Below are 22655 nucleotides of genomic sequence, written 5' to 3' on the forward strand. Positions count from 1 at the left end.
GTAGATTGACCCATTCATTGTAAAATGAAGCAGTAACTTCAACCTACTACTAACTAATTAAAGATGTCATCAGATCATGTGTGCTTTCAGCAGTTATCATTTTAAACATTAAAATCATGATGCCCCCCAATAGTAGGCTACTGAATATAAGAAGTGGGATAATATAAGAATGGGACATAAAATAATGTTAATGACTTCAACTGATGAATGCAGCCAAAGAAAAGATGAAGAATGGAAAATCACTTTGCTGGCAAAGAAATTGGAAAATAAGACAGGTAAGATCAATTCCTATACCCATAAATACCTGTAAAACATGGTTTTATTAAAGAGAAGTTATTTTTAAAAAATTACTTTAATTTTTAAACATTAGAAAGGTATAGCATGTGGCAAAAAGTGTAATATAGCCACACTGAGATACAAGCAAGTGACGATCGAGTGACGTCATTCTTTAGGTTACGCGCATGTAGCCATGGCAACGCTCGGCTGAGTCGACAGTTAAGCCGGGGATACACCTAACGATTAGCTGAAACATTCTAAGACTGAACGGAACACACATACCCAGCAAACACAGTACGTTGTGACGACGTCGTCAGTTAGTCGTCATTTGGTCAGCGTGACATTACTTTATGACAACGTTGTGAGGACGTCGTGGTAATGTTCCATTTTTTAGAATCTTGGCTAACGTTCCAGAAACGTCGCGGGCACGTCCTCAAAAGACGTCGCAGGTTAATACCACGGAGAACGTTGTAGCGACGTGGTCCATAGGTCTCCTGATAACTTTCCAGATATTGCATTAAGCCAACATTATGTTTGTTAATATGGCATTTGGATATTATGAGTAAATTTAATTGATTCAAGCTTTTTAAATGAATCGACATAGTTTTATTTATATTTAAGATATACCTACATATTCATAAAATATTTGCCAGCAAAACTACCTAACATTTTACTTAATAAATTGTGATTATTCATATGTTTGTGAACAAGAGGTTTACTGAATGACAACGTTGTGAGGACGTCGTGGTAAAGTTCCTTTTTTTTTTTTTTTTTTTTTTTAAGAATAACGTTCCAGAAACGTCGTGGGCACGTTCTCAAAAGACGTCGCTGGTTAATCCCACGGAGAACGTTGTAGCGACGTGGTCCATTGGTCTCCTGATAACTTTCCAGATATGTAACTTTTTGTGTTCAAAATTTACAAAAGTTATACAATGGGAATGTACAACATGAATACATTTTCTAAACCGTGTTTTTGTTGGACCCTGAATCATTATGGTACACCTAGATAGTGTTTATATTCGGACTATTTTAGACCAGTCTGGTATGAACCGCTGCGGGGTAGCACAAATACCTGCGTGACGCCTGTTTCACACATTATCCGTCTGCAGTGCGTATGCGTTGCGTATTTTTTTACGCACCCATGTTAACGTATTAGAGCGTTCACACTGCACGCGGTTGCGGTCCGTCATTGCGTTCCAGGAGCGGTGCGTCTGCAGCAGTGCAGCGATCGTTTACGTACCGAGTCTATTTTTGCTGTACTGCAAGTGCAGCACAGCAGATTGTGTGTGGGCAAAATGAACATGGATTGACCTGAAATTGTAAAAAAAAAAAGAAATTATGCACATTTAAACTACTTTGTATATTTAGTACATTACATAAAGGATTTTTTTTTTTTTTTTTTTTTGATTTAACGCCATGCCAGCAACAAGCTATATTCATGCCAAAAGGAAACATTTCAATTGAACATGGATTGTTGGATACACAGTTCAGTTGTATCATTTCAAAACAATAATTTTATTTTTAAAAAAATGAACAGTGTTTACTTGCATAATGCGATCAGATATGTTTTTCCCCATCGTTGGAGGGAAACTCGCATCCCAGCAGGCAATGACGTGACTTGGGTAAAGTTGGTTTTATATTCACACATTCGGACATCCGTATTCAGTAGCCTTGTTAATCACACTACATTGGACATTCAGTGGACATTCACAAGTAAATATGCCATTAAAACAATACTTGACTATTTTGATCGACTGTGAAAAAATGTTGTAAGTTGACAATCGTTGGTTGTCAATATCATGTCGCTGCTTAAAATTCGCAAACATTTAATTTATTGCACATTTATTGGAAAGTCTGAATTTATCAGAAGTCCGAATGTGCGAATATAAAACCAACTTTACCCAAGTACGTGACAGGCGGACCTAAACCAACCTATTCAAAAACAAGGTGACATGGATGACACTCGTCTCATCGTTGAGGTGGAAAAACATACAATTCTGTGTGACCCGCAGAATGTATTGTATAAATATTTGAATGCGAAGGAAAAGGCTTGGGAAGCAGTTTCGTTGACTGTTGGTGTCGACAGTAAGTTTTCAAATCTTTGTGTCATGTTTACGTGTACTAAACTACTCCAGCAACTGTCAATATATAAGCGTAATGAATATAACTTTACGCACTGCAAACGTGTGCTGTGTGAAAGCACAATGGCCGCTTCCTGCTTCAGCAACACATACGCACTGCATACGGACCGCACATGCACTGCAGACGGATTATGTGTGAAACAGGCGTGACTCGTCATCGACATAAACAGAGAGAAGTAGCTCCGGCTACAATGTTCTTCCGCAAGATGCATGCCGTTCTGTGTAACCGTTAGAGCGCCACAAGTTATGGACATGTTTATATTATACGTTGTGTTTGTGAATGTAGATTTATTGGATGGGGCACGCGCGAGACAAATTCGAAATTTTAAACGAGCAAGTCAAACGGACTTGTAACGGTCGACTTCCAGCAGACGGACACGGAGTAAAAGGTAAGCCCTACAAATGTACTTTTATTCATCGTTTTTGCCCATGTGACACTAAATATCACTTGTGATGAGTAATGTTAGTGCAGTGTTTTTGGTTTTCTAAATGTATTTCATAAATAAATTACGTTTGGTTATTGTGCGCACGAGCGCTGTCCCCTTGAGGCGGTCTGAGGTAACGTTAAAATCTGAGACGCAGTTTTATATATATATATATATTTTAGTTATTTTAAGTGTAACGTTCACTGTTTAATGCTATAAACGGCAGAATAATCACTTATATTCGTTAAACGGCATCTGTAGTAGAGTGTTTGTTAATTTTAGACCCTGCCTGGCCTCCCTGAAGCTCATATGAACCATAATGAAAATCCAATAAAATCTGTATAAAACGATTAATCAGACACGGTTAATTACTTCACGATTTGTTTACTTAAATTCTTTGTAATGACAATGAACCAGACAAATCAATGATTTAGAGTTGTTTATAACAAAATATTCTCGTTTGTCGCCACTTACTGGTTTAACGATAACGTTATGTGTGGGTCTATTCATTCTAATAAATCTAACATACTTTTTATTTTCAGCAGCTGGAGGAGAGACAGCCTGTGCAGCAACAACAAGACAACAATGAGCATGCTGGGTATTAAATTAATTTCTGACTTATTCAGTACCAATAGATATAAGGTCCTGGACTAATATTGCTGCTATCGGTATGTATGTAACGTTCAGTCATTAATTACCCTTTATATACAACCACATATCATTCAGATAATCTCCAGGTGGACTGCATGGATCCATGATCAAGAGATCATTCATCATGCAGACCATGTTCCAGGAGAAGCAGCGTATACTGGGTAACAACTATGCCTAATTTTTCCAATATCACTTAGGTAAGACTAAATGGATTTAAAGTGATTTCAATCATGGGTCATTTGTTTCAGGTCTGCTTGATCCTTTTGTTGTCCTGGGTGTGAGAATATGGTCAAAATATGTGCCAATCAGCATCCAGCCATAAAAGCAGCCTTCTCGTTAAAAGGCTCAGGAGGACAAACCGGTAATTCACAGGGTTGAATTTCACAAGTCAATTACTCACAGAGACAAGGAGATGTTAATAAATTCTGAATTTGAGGGGTCAGCAATTTTACTATTTGATACATTTACACTTTTCATTTAATTCAGAATGAAATCATTGTGATTGATGAATCTGAATATAGTTGATGTGTACATTTATTTAGAAATCGGATTTGATATTTTAAAATGCACTGTCTGTCCAGAATTACAGACTTTCCAGCTTGTTCCAAAGCTGTATACATTTCTTCTGTTAAAAACCACCATTGACTTCCATAGTTTTTTTTTTTTTTTTTTCTACTATGGAAGTCAATGTTGGCCCAAAGCAGCCTGGTAACAAACTTTCTTTAAAATATTTTATATAGCTTTGGAACAAGCTGAGGGTGAGTAAATGATGATAGAATTTTAATTTTTTTGGTGAACTATCCCTTTAATTCGACTGTGCAACTAGTCCGATTACAAATTAATTATTAGGGTCCATGTAAATGCAGCTATTGTATAGTCCCAAATTATACACAATCACATTACATAGGCTGCTTGGCAACCCTATAACTTTTTAAAATCTGAAGCTATAGCAGCAACATTAGCTGTGTTTACATGGGCTCTAATAATCAGACTTAAATCAGATTAGTAGCACAGATGGAATAAAAAGTCACATGTAACCACATTAGTTGAAATGAATTGGCCGATTCGCATTTCATTCGGATTCAAAGGGCATGATTAAAGCTTTTTTAAAATCCGTTCGATTAAAACTGTTCGAATCAATTCAACTATCATATACAATCCAAAATCTTCTTCCCCTCATCTCATCCGCAAGCTTCTTGTTTTGGGCGTTGAAAGGAGCATTTTTACTGCTTGATAAATATAAACCGCATGGCACAAAGCTTAATGTGCTCATCATCTCCTAATTAGGACCCATAATAGATAAATGTTAAGTCTGTTTTTAAAACAAAGAAAAGCTGTGTAGTGCAGTCGTGCAATGTACCAACTGCTTTGACATGATTATCGGGTTAACTAACTTGTATGCAAAGGCTCACAAACTACTGAGTGTTCGAACCTACAAAGTGTACGCCTGCCTAAAGGGTTAGTTCACACAAAAATGGAAAAAAAAAAAAGACTCGCCCTTATGTCATTCCGAACATGCAAGAATGTGTTGTTCATCTTCGAAACATAAGTGAATTTTTTTATGAAATCTGAGTTATCTCCCTCAATTTACTGACCATGCAACTAACACTTTGACACTTCAAAAAGTTCATAAAGACATTGTAAAAGTGATCCATATGAATGGAGCAGTTAAGTCCAAACTTGAACTTCAAAGAGACTTGTTCGCTTAATGCAATATACAGTATGAGTTTAGACTTTTATTCACATATAAACATTAATTAGCGAACATAAATGGAAGCTCAACTGTACTTGTTTGTATATGCACTTGTGTATTAAATTTGTTCATTATATAAAGTGATCAAGTTTATTCAGAAAATTTGGACTAAACCCCTCAATATTCATTAGATTAGATTTACGGTCTGTATGAACTTTTGTTTTAAACATCAAAGTGGCAGTTGTGTAGACTGTCAATGGAGGGACAGAAAGCTCTCAGATTTCATTAAATTATCTTTGTTTGTGTTTTAAAGATGAACGAAAGTCTTAACAGGTTTGGAACGACATTAATTCATGTCATGATAAAAACAAATAATGTTGTAACTTACAATATATACATGATATTTTAATGATTTCAAAATATAAAAAAAAAAAAAAAAAAAAAAAACGTCATAATCACAATTCATTTAGGCTACATGAAATATGCCCTTACTGTATTTTTTCTTTAAATTTTTTTTTCTTGCTTTCGTGTACAGAAAGATGTATTTTTGAGGAGGCTACAACAACGATTAAAGCCAGGGCACACTTAATGGCTGTAAGGCCGATTATAAATGTAATTTGATACTTTCAACTGATCTTGCCCAAGCACGTGGAGTCAGAGCCAGTTGTGTTCAGTCTGTTTATAATCTGTAAGTATTTAAATCCACTTCAGTTGAAGGAAACAGTTTTTAAGTGTGTTGATTTCAGTCTTAGAATGTTTTTTCTAGTCGTTCAGTGTGTCCCCAGCTTGAAGGAGTCAGCAGTGAGGGAAGTAATCGTTAAAATGTAAGTTCTCTGAGAATTTGTGCACTGTTTATTATCTAAATGTAATAATGTACACTGCCAGTCAAAGATATTGAGATTTGGAAGATGTTGCAAAATTTAATTTATTCCATTGACGGAAAATTTTCGGTATATTTTTTTCTAGTCTTCAGTGCCACTTGATCTTTCATCATTCTAATATGCTGAATTGATGCTTGGACATTTCTTTTGAAATGTGCTGCTTCATTTTTTTGTGTGTGTTCTTGAGCATCAAATCAGCATATTAGAATGATTTCTGAAGGATCATGTGACACTGACTGAAGACTGGAGTTAATGATGCTGAAAATTCAGCTTTGATCACAGGAATAACTAACTTTTAAAAACAGATTAATCTTCTAAAATAGTTTTACTATTAACTGTTTTCTATTTTAAAGTAAAACTACTTCACAGTATTATTATTTTACTGTATTTTTTTTTTTTTCATCAAATGCTGCCTTGGTAAGTAGAAGAGACTGCTTTCAAAAGTAAAAATGCAACTTGTAACAATGTAATTCAACCTTTCAGCTGCCATAGGAGGATGATGATGGCAGTGGTGACCGAGGTGACAGTGCAGCTCAGGATGAAGAAGAGGAACATGTAAGTTAAACATGCTTTCCTCATACCCTTCTAACAAACAATAAACCTTACTACAATAACTACTACAATTTTTTTTTTTTAGCTTCCAGTTTGCCAAAATCCAAAGTGAATATATAGAGACCATCCTCATATCCTTTCCTCAGAAGAACCTGAGAAAGACACTCTTCCTCTTCTCTCACAGCTCTCCATCTACCTCTGCAACACTGTTGGCAAGAGTGTTCTACACAGCTGAGGACACGGTAATGAGAGATCTCAAATTCTTCCTGAGAAAGTCCACATGTTCATTTTCTTGAACAAAAACTGTACATGTATTTTTGGGTGGGCCAAACTATTATTTGAAGGAATGCAAAAAATCTCTATATTGTTCTTTATACATATCTTTTACTCTTTATGAATGTCATCTTCTGGATTTTTTTAGCTTTTGAGAAGCTCAAGGACTGTATATCTTTGGTAATGGTGATATTGTCTGGCAGTATTAAAGTAAATTACCTCAGTATATTTGTAGCAGCTGCCTCATACAGGACACTTAGGAAATGGTTTAAAATATATTTTTTGCAAATAAAGCAATAAAATATCTGCTGAATCTTTTTCATATCTTTGTCATTTTTGTGCCAAATTATGGATAGTAGTAATCATAAGAGTATCTATAAATATAATTGATAAAATCATTATTTAAAGGAACACTCCACTTTTTTTGAAAATAGGCTCATTTTCCAACTCCCCTAGAGTTAAACAGTTGAGTTTTACCGTTTCCGAATCCATTCAGCCGATCTCCGGGTCTGGCGGTACCACTTTTAGCATAGCTTAGCATAGTTCATTGAATCTGATTAGACCGTTAGCATCGCGCTTAAAAATGACCAAAGAGTTTTGATATTTTTCCTATTTAAAACTTGACTCTTCTGTAGTTAAATCGTGTACTAAGACCGACAGAAAATGAAAAGTTGCGATTTTCTAGGCTGATATGGCTAGGAACTATACTCTCATTCCGGCGTAATAATCAAGGAACTTTGCTGCCGTATCATGGCTGCAGCAGTGCAATGATATTACGCAGCGTCTCTCACAAACGTCTCCATGGTTGCAAGGCACGTTCCCTGTGCAAGCAGGGGCTCACGGGTGCTGCGTAATATCATTGCGCCTGCTGCAGCCATGATACAGCAGCAAAGTTCCTTGATTATTACGCCTGAATGAGAGTATAGTTCCTAGCCATATCAGCCTAGAAAATCGCAACTTTTCATTTTCTGTCGGTCTTAGTACACGATTTAACTACAGGAGAGTCAAGTTTTAAATAGGAAAAATATCAAAACTCTTTGGTCATTTTTAAGCGCGATGCTAACGGTCTAATCAGATTCAATGAACTATGCTAAGCTATGCTAAAAGTGGTACCGCCAGAACCGGAGATCGGCTGAATGGATTCGAAAACGATAAAACTCAACTGTTTAACTCTAGGGGAGTTGGACAATGAGCCTATTTTCAAAAAAAGTGGAGTGTTCCTTTAACTATACCTATATAATGATAAAACACTTTGTCAATTAAAAGAATAAAACATTAATTACTGGTTACATTTATTTATTGATTGTATTGTTTGTTCTATGAATGTGTTCAATTTATGAATTCATGTGTTAACACTTTACATGGTTAAAACATGGTTACATGGTAATGTTCAAATGTATTGGCTTAGTAATTGTACAAAGTAACAATGCTGATGATTTCATGGATGCAGTGTGTTTCTAGCCATTTTCTATCAGAATTTAATGAGGGTTTATATTGGTTTCCACTACATATTTTGATCTGCAAATGTATTAACCAAAGCAACACAATTTACATGTTTGAACCGGAATCAGACCCAGATGATGAAGAGACTCCGGCAGAAGAAACACAATTGAGAATGGAGCAGGACGTCTCTGAAAGGTTATTTGATACATTTATGTACTTATAGAGTTTTAATCGCATCCCCTTTGCAATTATGGATGTGCAACACACACACACACAACCTTCGCGCAATTTTTTGAAACTACAAACACAAATACTGTGATAACGTTTGCTAAGTACGTTAGATACACACTATACAAACAAGGTTTAAATTATATACACAGACATTCTACGACGACGACAACTTTAGACGCATTTGTTATTGAATTGGCTGACATCGACTGAAATGACTATTTGCTCAAAAAACATTAAATACACTTACTTCTTCTGGAGGTGACGTTGGATCGCGAACGTAGGCAACGATCCACACTTGAGGATTAACTTTGAAGCAAGACCTGCTTTGAATTGACCCTCGTTCTCAAAACAGTCAGTCAAAAAATGATTCGCGCAAACATAAAAGTATTTTGGAATTTTGAGTGGCGCCTTTCCTTCGTAAATAAAATCCATCCACTGCGTTTTCAGTGGCTCTGATGTCGGAAGTAAGTGAAAACTACTATGTTCATTATTACATCCCACAACAGAACACTTATGTTTCTTATGAGACATTACCGGCTGTCGTTGAAACAATGGAGGATGGTTGACAGATCACCGACGGCGGGGTCTATGCCAAAACCAGATTGTCAATCAAACCAGGTGGGTGGGGCTTAGCGCAATTCTACGTCACAGTGAGAGCAATCTTAGAACAGGGCGTTCTGAGACAGTGCTTATGAATTATTGAGATTGTAAAAAAAACACTGGGTGGATTTTTCTCATTCTAGGGTGGTTTTGCTCACACACTGCCAACACACATTTATGGTCAAACACCATGTAAAAGTGAATTTTGCATAATAGGTGCCCTTTAAATAGAAACGGCAGTTCTACATCTGCTGTATCTCCGCTTGTCGAGGCAGTATGGAAGGCCATTTCAGCATAAAAACGTTCCAGCGTTACTCGTCGTAATTATATTTTTACTAGTAACAATTAAATTAAAGAGCTCTATAATTTAATTTGTACTAGTAACAATTACAATTACAGAGCTCTATAATTCAATTTTTACTAGTAACAATTATAATTGTAGAGCTCTCTAATTGAATTCTTACTAGTAACAATTACAATTATAGAGCTCTATAATTAAATTTTTACTAGTAACAATTATGATTATAGAGCTCTATAATTCAATTTTTACTAGTAACAATTATGATTATAGAGCTCTGTAATTGAATTGTTACTAGTAACAATTACAATTAGAGAGCTCTACAATTAATTTATTACTAGTCATATGTCTCCATTGACTTCCATTCATTTTTAATTATAGAGCTCTGTAATTCAATTGTTACTAGTAACAATTGGGATTAAAGAGCTCTCTAATTGAATTGTTACTAGTAACAATTGGGATTATAGAGCTCTCTAATTGAATTGTTACTAGTAACAATTACAATTATAGAGCTCTCTAATTCAATTCTTACTAGTAACAATTACAATTATAGAGCTCTCTAATTGAATTCTTACTAGTAACAATTACAATTATAGAGCTCTCTAATTGAATTCTTACTAGTAACAATTACAATTATAGAGCTCTCTAATTGAATTCTTACTAGTAACAATTACAATTATAGAGCTCTCTAATTGAATTCTTACTAGTAACAATTGAATTACAGAGCTCTCTAATTGATTTATTACTAGTAAAAATACACATTAAAGATATGTGTAATTGCAGAGCTCTATAATTGCATTACAGAGCTCTCTAATTCAATTGTTACTAGTAACAATTGAATTAGAGAGCTCTCTAATTGTAATTGTTACTAGTAACAATTGAATTACAGAGCTCTCTAATCATAATTGTTACTAGTAACAATTGAATTAGAGAGCTCTGTAATTGAATTATAGAGCTCTATAATCAAATTGTTACTAGTAAGAATTCAATTGTAGAGCTCTCTAATTGCAATTCTTACTAGTAATAATTAAATTATAGAGCTCTCTAATTCAATTGTTACTAGTAACAATTTGATTATAGAGCTCTCTAATTGAATTACAGAGCTCTCTAATCGAATTGTTACTAGTAAGAATTAAGTTACAGAGCTCCATAATTCAGTTCTTGCTAGTAACAATTAGAATTAGAGAGCTCTGTAATTGCAATCTTACTAGTACAAATTGAATTACAGAGCTCTACAATAGCAATTCTTACTAGTAACAATTGCATTACAGAGCTCTGTATTCGGCGACATATCATTATGCTAATCGTGCCTTATGTATATTCAACTGGGGTCAGTGGCGTAACTTTGTTTTACAAAGTGGGTGGGACAAGAATGTGTATGGGGGGGGGTATGTTGTATTATTATTATAATAATAATATGATTTTAAAATGATAAATGTGTTCAAATATGATAGTTTTCCTACATCTGCTATAACACAATGTCGTTAGTCTCGAGAGTATGTATATTAGTTAATAAATACGACGATCCGCCTCTGATAATTGAATGTCTTGGTGGACTAGTGGCCATTTCTCCGTTTAGGGTGCAAGAGGTTGCCGGTTCTAATCCAGCCATGTGTAATTTTAATTTAACTCATTAAAACCAAATATTTTCATCAGTGATTGTATATCAAGAGCAGAGACACGTTTATGTGCATTTTGTTTTTTGTGATTTCAACGTATCGAATAGAACCCTGTTGCACGCGCCTCTGATAACAGTGACAACGAGCACTCAACAACATGATTTAAAAAACAACACATCCCAACGCCAAATCGCCTATTATTAACACAAATTGATAATCAACTAGAGGTGTTTATTTTGTATTACATATCCGCGATAATCATTCTATTATTGCATAACAATACTAAACACTGTAAATATTTAAAATGAATTTATACTCCTTAATATCAAGTTTGTCAAAACACTTTGGGTGGCTTAGGGCATTTCACCCTATATTATGTCCAGTGACATGGAGTGTTCTTGGCTCTTAGCTTTACCAATATACAAAGGTGAATGAATACAACGACTAAATATAGGCTTTCATCTCAGGCATCATCTTAATTTTGCTTTAATGTGAACATGATTAATATCTTACCTAAGTCTGTAAAATATTTCAGGATACTTTAGAACCACAGGGCTTTTATTTTGAAACGCACCTTTGTAGGCGGGAAATCTGCAATCTGTTTTGCATCTCATGAATAGGAGTTTTTACTAGTAATAATACAATTATAGAGCTCTGTAATTAGAATTGTTACTAGTAAGAATTGAATTAAAGAGCTCTCTAATTCAGTTTTTACTAGTACCAATTACAATTAGAGAGCTCTCTAATTCAGTTTTTACTAGTAACAATTGAATTAGAGAGCTCTCTAGTGGAATTGTAGAGCTCTGCAATTGGATTATTACTAGTAACAATTGAATTACAGAGCTCTGCAATTGAATTCTTACTAGTAATAAATGAATTGTAGAGCTCTCTAATTGGAATTGTTACTAGTAAAAACTGAATTATAGAGCTCTACAATTCAGTTGTTACTAGTAAGAATACAATTGCAGAGCTCTATAATTCAATTAGAGAGCTCTACAATCATAATTGTTACTAGTAAAAATTGAATTATAGAGCTCTATAATTGTAATTGTTACTAGTACAAATTAAATTATAGAGCTCTTTAATTTAATTGTTACTAGTAAAAATATAATTACGACGAGTAATGCTGGAACGTTTTTATGCTGAAACGGCCTCCCATAAGGCAGTGTTCACTCACTCTGTCAAAGACAAGCAAGCACGCACTGCGCAGGATTTTAAAGGGAGTCGAGTGCGTGGCTGTGGTCATGACTGAAAGAAAAAGAAGCATAATCTGGAGTTATTACAGCTGATGAAGCTTCGTGTGACGTTTGTCAAAAAACAATACGCCACACTTTTTTTCAAAAGCAAGAAATTTTGATCAAAGAAAAACAGGCTGAAGAGGAGAATGTCATTCTTTGTTTCATCTCAAAAATCTATAAAGGGAAGAAATGTAGAAACATTATGTGACAATTATTGAGAAAATGTTTGTGAGACATGTTACATTTTTTTGTTATATTTTGTTGTTAGCACAGTGATATCTTTGTTCATTTAATTATTAATGTTCAGTATATTTTAATGAATTAAAAAAAGAATCATGTTCATTGCAGTTTATTTAATATTAATAATGATGGCTATCAAAAAAACAATATAAAATAACTCAGATGAAAATATTTCATTGGAGTATCGGTATAGTCGATACTTGTCTTGAAAGTACTTGTTATCGGATCGGAAAGAAAATAATTGGTATAACCCATTCCAAATATGAAACGCCTGATAAGGTCTTTTCTTCTAGGAGTGTAGTCCGTGGTGATAGTTTTTCATTTATATGTAATTCCATTTTTGTCTATTTTTCTTAAATTGCATAATTCATATCTCTTGTCTGCAATTTAATAAGAAAACCACTCTGATCATGTACTCCTCCTCATAAGTTCGAGAAGAACTAATGAACGGTCATCAATAATAGTTATCCATAAAATATTACAGACTACTACACGATTCACGCTCAGAGAAATACATTATCAATCATCATCATCGTGGTGGTTTGGGAGACTTAACACGATCATAGTACATTTCCTAATTAATAACTATAGAAATGATCCCTGAAAGTATAGACCCTTTTACAGCCCACGTGATCAAATAGTTGCGCGCGCATTTTGGCAACGGAAGTGGTGTTGTTGCCTATTGGTTTTAACGTGTTAGCAACTCTGAAAGTTTTTCAGAGCTCTCAAGTGTAACGCACTGAGCGTGACAGTCACTCATTTCGGTCTTTTGTCACGCACTCCCGCCACACATTGTATTTCTCACGCAGAAAAACTATTTTTCATATATTTAATATGCCGCTGCGCCCGGCAGGAATCAAGCGCGTCTCCCCTGGTAGCATGCCACTTATCAGCCAATCAAAAAAAGAAAGAGGCTACACAGTAGCCAATCAGAAAATAGCACTATTGTATCTGGGTAAGATTTAACGCAACAACCAATGAAAAAAAAAAGCATATCCTGGAATTGTTCACCCACAGAGGAAAACACTGCTCTGATGCTCTGAGCATCACTTTGAGCACAGAATAAGTCATGATCTCCTATTTTAATGTTACAACAAATTCACAGTTTGTTTGACACAAACAATGACAACTTGACTGCTGTTAGAGAATGTTTCCCAGATAATCAGCATCAGTTTTGAGTGTCTAAACTTAGTCAACAGTTTTACAGCCTGTTCACTGAAAACACCTGCTCAATAGTCTAGACCTAGTTATATTTTCGTTATCACACGATGACTGACATTTTGTCACATTAAACATCTCTCTCTCCAAATAGGCTTAATAATTTTATTAGCACTAAATAAATTATAGTGTATTACATCGTCGATGTTATTGGTCACTTTAAAAATCATGTCATGTTGTTGGATATTTGTCATTCTTGCCTGTCTTTAAAACTTGAGAGCCCTGGTTTATGTATATATATCTGGCCACTGTATTTGGCCATCTGCTAACGTCTTCTATCCACTCAACTACACGGATCTGATAGCCGGATACCATTTGATAAAATCAACTTTTTAAAATAACTTTATCTGTCTGTGTTGCTTAATCCGCTCGCGAAGCTGTAGATATATATATCACTTTTGGAGTTGCTAACACGTTAGAACCAGTGCCCAAGGAAGTCGACCGGAAGTTGAAGTCGGCCGGGTGCCGCCATCTTGTAGCAGAACTTCACTTGCGTTAGCATCCCCATTAACTCCCATTCATTTTGGCGTCACTTTGACAGTGAATAACTTTACGTCTGAGGCGTTTAAAGACTCCATTTGTCCATTATTTATTTCCAAAGATACACGACAATGTATAAAGGGCTCAATTACCTTCTATGTTACATTATGGCCCCGTAGAAACAGTTTTTGTAAAAATAAGCTAACGATTGCGTCATAACCACTCGACTCTCTGTCGCACAGAAGAGAAGTTACCGTACAGACAAGAAGAGAAGCTCGCAGGCAATCGGGGAGACGTCAAGAGAGAAGCCTACTGGCGTTACATTTTAAAATACTATACAAACTAATTAATCAGAATACTTACTCCTTCTCACTCACGCCAAAGAACTCCCCGCTCAAGCTCGCCGTCTCTGCAAGATTAACGATGGCAGTTTTCACGCACAGCTACTAGAAGATTTACATCTGTCAGACAGGTTGCTGACGTCATCAAGCTTAGTTTGAGTCTGCGCGTCAGAAAAGGAAGTGCTAAAAATCGCTAAAAATGGGCTTCACTTGTCTCAATTGAGTTCCAATGGGGTCGCTGTGTCCATTTCTTTTACTGCCTATGGTTAGAACCTATGGGGAACAACGCCGCTTCCGTTGCCAAAATGCGCGCGCATACGTTGCTACGTCAACATTGTGTACAAATAGTAAAAGGGTATATAGTTTTAATGAAACTCAGCGTTCAACGGGCATCCCTTCAACGACACGATGAAGCTCAACGACGGTAGTGAACGATGAAGTCACAGCGATGTCTTTACACCGATGATTAAAACAACGCAAAACTCTTTGGTTTAAGAGGCCATATAAACACAAAAACAAGTAAAAGCACAGCCCACTACTTAAAGACTACATCTATAAATTGTTAGTGAACGGATTTGATTAAATCCACATCGTTTAACGTGACTTCAATATTGTCTGATGAAACATCGGTGACTTAAACATCACGTATTGAATTCAAGCAACCCTTAACTTTTTTTTTGGGAGAGTACATTACTTATTATGTTTAAGCACTTTTTACCCGAATTAAATGTAATTTTCTTCAATAAAGCATGTAAAACATAAAACTTTAGCTACACATTATGATACCCACAATCCTCCTCGGTGGAAACTTTCCTTTTCACAGGCTGCATTTGTCATGTGTATTAAACCATATCAGTTATGTACATTAATATTTAAAAAAAAATACAACTCCATATATTTAATACATATTGTTATGTCAGAATTGTAAAGGAAACAACATCTTTTATGCATGTGCAGCAAAGCGTTTGTGCTTCAACTATGTAAGTCCTGCCATGTAACCTGCATGCAACCGGCATGCTGGACGTGATGGGTGGAGCTAGACGGTCCAACCACACATGAAACGCTAAACATAACCATTAGGTACACAGAGGTGGAGCTGGACGTCATTTGTCTCTGCAGCAAATAGTATCCACAAGTTTCCTACGCCCCATGAGGCCTTGCGTCAAACGTGGGAGCGTCTTCCGGTTCGAAGTAAACAAGCTGGACGTGACACTCATTCATTCAACAATTAATGATCCAAACTTGCGAACGTTTGTTTTTTACTTAAATATGTAAGATTCCGGCATCAATATTTGAACAATGTTTTACAATATAAAAATGTTACAGTAATAGTAATGTATTAATTTATGTCAGGAGTGCACATCAATCATGCTAAATCTAACTGATATTTATATTGTCATAAAAAGAATACAGACCTGTTCAGTTGCGCCTGCTTCCATTTATTTGCGATCACAAGAACGCAAAAAACAACTCCACTGAGGCTTTTAAATTCAAAGGCTTACATATTTAGAAATATATTGATAACATACCTATGTTTATGTCACTTTTCTGAGCATTTCTATTTATTTTCCTCTAAATTATGCGATGATTGCAATCCGAGGATGTTTGCGGGATCTCTCCGTCTATCTATCCTAATCCTTTCAGCCAGAGCAACAGAGGGAGCTCATGAGAAGACAACAAGAGTTATGAGTTATACGAGTTAACCGGAGTGTGTGAATCTGTGAAAGATACGCATTTGTCAGGAATCAAGGCACAGGGAAGAGACAGATAAAACATTAAACCAAATAAATACACGATTATAATCACATAAGAATTGTCTTCGTTCCTCAAGCAGTCTCTGATATTTTCCATAAACGTGTGTATTTATTATTGCATTAACATAAGTAGCCTTTAGCATATATGACAGTGGAAACGTGACTGGCTCTGGCACGCACGGCACGTTAGGAGTAAAATATCACATCATTTGGTGCTAGCATCAGTGACAGGTGAAGTACAGACAGCGGGTTGTTCATGTATTGCAGGGTCAGGATACTCTTGTCATGCAGCAGCACTTTTGTGGAAGGTCAGTAAAGTAAAGAGCAATTAAGGGCACGAAAACTGTTTATTGTATTGTGATATTATTAACTAATAATGTAGTAAACTGAGATGTTGTCCCTGAGCACCGTAACGACATCTCTCATAAAGATTTGCAACTTTACAAAGTAAACAATGATCCAAAAAACACTTAGCCTCTTCGCTAATTAACACACAAAATACCATTGGTATATATGCTACTTCCGCCACCTTACCGGAAGTTGTACCCACGTTCTCTTTTACAGTAGCGCCCCATGGAAACAGGTGGATAGAACCCAAGAGGCGACACTTTGATATTTTTGGGTAACAATCACTAAGTAGCGCGGCCGCCATTATGGGGTGAAAATACTAACTGGACCATAGAATCCTTCAGGGGCGTAGTTTGTGGGGGGGATGGGGGGGAGGTAACCCCCCCAATATTCAAATGCTTCAGTTACAACCCCCCCAATATTTCAACATAAAAATCACCATAGATCAGATGAAAAATATGTAGAATTAATTTATTTTGAAGCAATAATTTCGTTTCTATTGAAATATGAGTTCGTCATAATAAATTAGAGAAAAAAATACCTCCCCCTCCATTGAACCGATTGGTAACGTCCAACCAATGCGTGTCGCACTTTCACCAAAACAACGCGAATGGCGCTCTACTGTTTGAATGAGAGAGTACGGGTAGCTCAAAAAATGAAGAGAACCGCTTCCCAGCCGACTATATTAAACTGCTGGTCAAAGAGAGACGTTAAAAAGAATAAAGCATGTACTGAGAAGGAGGTATGAGAATATTGTAATAGCTAGGTACACTCCACATATATTTTAGCTAGCTAGTCCATTGCAATTCAGCCATAGCTAGTGTAACTGCAACCATTTACCAAAACAGCCGTCTGTTTTGTTAGTTCATGTTTTAATAGTGTCTGTATTTATCAATGACAAAAGTATTCACATCGGTGTTTGTTTTCTTCGCTGCCACCTACTGGCTGTGTTAATATTTAACATAATTTCTTTCTTTTTAGAATTACAGTTATGTTACAATTTGATGAATGATTATACATAAATTTCATAAAGTTATGATAGCTAACCAAAATACGTGACTGTTACGTAACTGCAACGTAATTTGGTGACCAAACTTTCGTCGTGGCGACGTAACTACCCAGCTAACACACGACGTAACAGTTACGTAATGTATTCGTACTTTTTGGTAATGTCATGACTTACTAACTGACAACGTAACTACGACGTCGCATGCCAGTAATTTCATTACCTTCAGATTACCATCTCACAACGTCGTCAGTACGTTCTCCTAACGTTATAAGATTACCAAGAACGTTCCAGATACGTCCTCTATTCGTGATATATTGGTAATTCCATGACTTACTAGTAACGTAACTACAACGTTGTATGCCCGTAATAATATTACCATCAAATTACCATATCACAACGTCGTCAGTACGTTCTCCAAACGTTACAAGATTACCAAGGACGTTCCAGATACGTCCTCTATTCGTAATATAATGGTCATTCCATGACTTACTCGCAACGTAGCAGCAACGTCATGTGCTCGTAATTTCATTACCATCATTTACACATTCTTTATATGTTATTATTACCAGAATTTGCAATATAAAACGTGTAATTAAATGTCAGACACAAGACTGAAATGTCCCCTTAAGAAAAAAAATGTTTCTTTTCACCAAATCAGAGTATGGATGACTGGTTTTTATATATAGTGACGTGACATACAGCGCGCGCCTCCACAAATGTAGTGCGCGCGTGCCCACAGTATGTTAATAAGAGTGTAAAGTTAATTTTTCTGAGAGAAGAATTTATTTTTCCGAGGTGACAACGAATAAATGGCTTTTATAAAAATGTATAAAGTTAACTTTGGAAAGACGCAAAACCTTTTTTTATTGTTATGTTTACGTTAGTGCAGGTGGCCGTTAGAGTTGCCATGGCAACCGGGAAAACATTCAAGCTGCTGGAGAGGACAGCGTCGACGTTTCTCCGTGTTTCTCGTCAGTTTTATAGCAATAAAGTTCAACAACTGCGTCAGATTGGTTAAGTAACATTACCCACAGTCTACTTTAAGTACTTTTGTTAATATTTTTACCTCTGTGATTTCCTTGATCGTCTGAAATATATGTTAGCAAAATGTTACGTTAGCATAGCATATGTTTTTAATGATACTGAGAGCAAAACGTCTTGAATGCTTTTATTTTATGTTTCGTTGTAGGCTATATGTTTTTATTTATAGTTTGAGTGTATTTCATTATTTTTATTTGGAGTTTTGTTCATGTTCTGTGTGTTTTTCAAAATAAATGAATTGAATTCATTTCGAGTCTGCATTCATCGTTCACAGCTGTTGGAATAGCCTTTACATTAGTTTGGGCAAATGAGGACATAAATTAGGTTAAACTACTGCATGTCCGCCCATAGAAAAATAAATAAATATAAGAATTACCAACTGATGACCAACACACAACTATTGATACACAACGTTGCCACGACGTCGCAGTTACTAACTGGCAACGTCACAAAGTTACGTTGTGGCGACGTATAGGCACCTTTCACTTTTCCGGTTGCCACGACGTAACTAGTTACGTCGCCACGACGAAAGTTTGGTCACCGAATTACGTTGCAGTTACGTAACAGTCACGTATTTTGGTTAGCTGGGTAGTTACGTCGTGGCAACCGGAAAAGTGAAAGGTGCCTATACGTCGCCACAACGTTGTGTATCAATAGTTGTGTGTTGGTCATCAGTTGGTAATTCTTATATTTATTTATTTTTCTATGGGCGCACCTACAGCATGCCCTCTAGAAGCCATCCAAAATGGGAGTTCTAATGACTCTAAGGATTTCTAGTGAGGTAAAAACATAGCATATAAAGATTTGTATCTGACTCAGAGTATTCTATTTATGTCTACGTATATGCAGGGTTCGTACGGGTGCTTGAAATCCTTGAAAGTGCTTGAATTTTGATGATGTGTTTTCAAGGTTTGAAAAGTGCTTGAATTTTGGATAAAGTGCTTGAAAATCCTTGAAATTGTAACTGTATTTCTTTTACAACAAATACCTATCTGTTTATTAAATGGAGAAATAAAATGGCGCGTTTATATTTTCGCCTGGCTCCGCATTGCGAGCATAGACCGTAAAATAGTGATGTGTCGTTCATGAACGATTCGTTCATTTTGAACGAGTCTTAAATATGACTCGGGACAACGAGTCATCTCAGAGAGCGATTCGTTCATTTTGTGTTGACCGCGCATGCGCAACATCTCATAAGCATACTACGGGAAACAGAAAAGATTAGTTCATTTCTCGAGTCCGCGGGTCCGAGTCGTTCGTTCATCAAGTCACAGCTCCATATTAGGGCACGGATATGCAGTCTGTACTGGCGGAAACAGAAAAGATTAGTTCATCTCTCGAGTCCTCGGGTCTGAGTCGTTCGTTCAAATCCCCATAGGCTGAATACAGAAACAGAAATGATTAGTTCATCTCTCGAGTCCTCGTTTGTAATAATATTTATTTTAAATAATTTAAATAATAACAACACCACATTTAACAATAAAAATATTCTTACACAAACAAGATGGAACTTTCTTTTTGTTCAGATGTTTATTGCAGACTTATTTTGATAATTTTATGATAATTCTTAAATATAGTAAAATATACAGTCTATAATCCGAATGTAATGTTGTATATTTTGCGAGACACTGGACCGGGAAGCGGTCACGTGACAAAAGAACGAGACTCGGACCCGAAGACTCGAGAGATGAACTAATCATTTCTGTTTCTGTATTCAGCCTATGGGGACTTGAACGAACGACTCGGACCCGAGGACTCGAGAAATGAACTAATCTTTTCCGTTTCCGGATGCTGGTGCTGGTATGCTGGTCATCAGCATACCAGCACCAAAACACAACATATGCTGGTCTTGCTGGAATGGGATGCTGGTGCTGGTATACAGTTTTATTTTATTCTATTTACAACTACATTGAATTTTGTTATGATGAAAATCATGAAATACAAGCTTTCATTAATACACATAAGTTAATGTAATAATAATAATATATTGTTCAGTAAACAACATTAACACAATAATAATAATTTTTTAACAAAAACAACAGTCATCTGGCTCAGCAAGCAAATTACAATAAAACATTAATTCAACAATAATTCATTGTAAGTGCTCAAATTTTTAAGGATTTTATGTTTTTTTTTTTGGTCTGTTGAGTTGCGAGTTATAGTCAGAATTGCTTGATATAAAGTCAGAATTGTGAGAAATAAAGTCAGAATTGTGAGAAATAAAGTCAGAATTGTGAGAAATAAAGTCAGAATTGCGAGATATAAAGTCAGAATTGCGAGATATAAAGTCAGAATTGCGAGATATAAAGTCAGAATTGCGAGATATAAAGTCAGAATTGTGAGATATAAAGTCAGAATTGCGAGATATAAAGTCAGAATTGCGAGATATAAAGTCAGAATTGCGAGATATAAAGTCAGAATTGCGAGATATAAAGTCAGAATTGTGAGATATAAAGTCAGAATTGCGAGATATAAAGTCAGAATTGCGAGATATAAAGTCAGAATTGCGAGATATAAAGTCAGAATTGCGAGATATAAAGTCAGAATTGTGAGATAGTCAGAATTGTGATATATAAAGTCAGAATTGCGAGTTATAAAGTCAGAATTGCGAGGTATAAAATCAGAATTGTGAGTTATAAAGTCAGAATTGCGAGATATAAAGTCAGAATTGTGAGAAATAAAGTCAGAATTGTGAGAAATAAAGTCAGAATTGTGAGTTATAAAGTCAGAATTGCGAGATATAAAGTCAGAATTGCGAGATATAAAGTCAGAATTGCAAGATATAAAGTCAGAATTGTGAGATAGTCAGAATTGTGATATATAAAGTCAGAATTGCGAGTTATAAAGTCAGAATTGCGAGGTATAAAATCAGAATTGTGAGTTATAAAGTCAGAATTGCGAGATATAAAGTCAGAATTGCGAGTTATAAAGTCAGAATTGCGAGTTATAAAGTCAGAATTGCGAGTTATAAAGTCAGAATTGCGAGGTATAAAATCAGAATTGCGAGGTATAAAGTCAGAATTGCGAGTTATAAAGTCAGAATTGTTTTTACTGTATGTTGATCCAATGAACGCAGCCTTTGTGAACAGAAGATACTTTAAAAACATTAAAAATCTTATCGACCCCACACTTTTGAACATTAGTGTATGTTTAAGAGGCTTTACTTACTAGTCATTTGGTCCGACAGGAACTTTTTTATCCGCTCCAACTGTGCTATGGTGCAGGGCATCAACAGGGAAGGATCTAGGAACATAAACAATTTGTTACAGAGCAAACAATATTATTATTCAATGCCAGGTTCATTAAAAGAAAAGAAGCTAACGTTACAGCAGGAAAAGAAGAATACACATAAACTGAATTTATGTTTTTTTGTTTACTTATTCATTAAATATTGCTCATACAGTGTCACTTACATTTGGATGTCAAAGCCTTCTTAAAACAAATTAAATAAATAAAAACTGTAAATTTGAGAAAATAAAAGAAGAAAATAACAGATGCATGGTATAGGTAAAAAATATTGTGGAAAAAATGGATATGGAGTTAATTGGTGAGTTTCACCTGTGTTTCCTTCCTGTCAGCAGGTTCCTTCAGAAATGCTGAAATCTTCTGAGCTTTCCCTCTGTTGTAGAGGGGTTATTTTGTCGCTGCTGAAATCACAGAACAATGTTTATCAATATTTGTTTACCATGAGAGATCAAAACGCTTTTGAAAACTTGTGCTCCCTGCAAGTTGCGTCACCGATTAACAGTAGGCTACATTTACGTTTATAAATAAGCCAGCTTCTAATCACCCATAGACAGCAAAACCTTTACAAAACTATCAAAACCTCTACACATAAACCTCTACACATCATCTACACATAAAGATGTGATTAAAAGCCTAAACTATTATAAACAAATCGAT

General features: G+C 35.7%; 1 long non-coding RNA gene and 1 other non-coding gene across 2 annotated transcripts in view; both read right to left on the reverse strand.

Moving 5' to 3' along the window:
• The window catches only part of LOC137030657 (uncharacterized), a 39724-nt gene that overhangs the window by 16181 nt on the left and 888 nt on the right, over positions 1 to 22655 (reverse strand). Inside the window, exons 2-3 of the long non-coding RNA XR_010896452.1 lie at positions 22311 to 22399; positions 21921 to 21995 (exon numbers count right to left, since the gene is read on the reverse strand). This is a non-coding gene — a long non-coding RNA (uncharacterized lncRNA). The remainder of the gene's footprint in view (positions 1 to 21920; positions 21996 to 22310; positions 22400 to 22655) is intronic.
• LOC137031402 (small nucleolar RNA U3) lies at positions 12960 to 13177 on the reverse strand. The gene has a single exon (XR_010896541.1). It is a non-coding gene; the product is annotated as a small nucleolar RNA U3 (small nucleolar RNA).

Source organism: Chanodichthys erythropterus, chromosome 11 (assembly GCF_024489055.1).
Source record: "Chanodichthys erythropterus isolate Z2021 chromosome 11, ASM2448905v1, whole genome shotgun sequence".
Classification (NCBI taxonomy): domain Eukaryota; kingdom Metazoa; phylum Chordata; class Actinopteri; order Cypriniformes; family Xenocyprididae; genus Chanodichthys; species Chanodichthys erythropterus.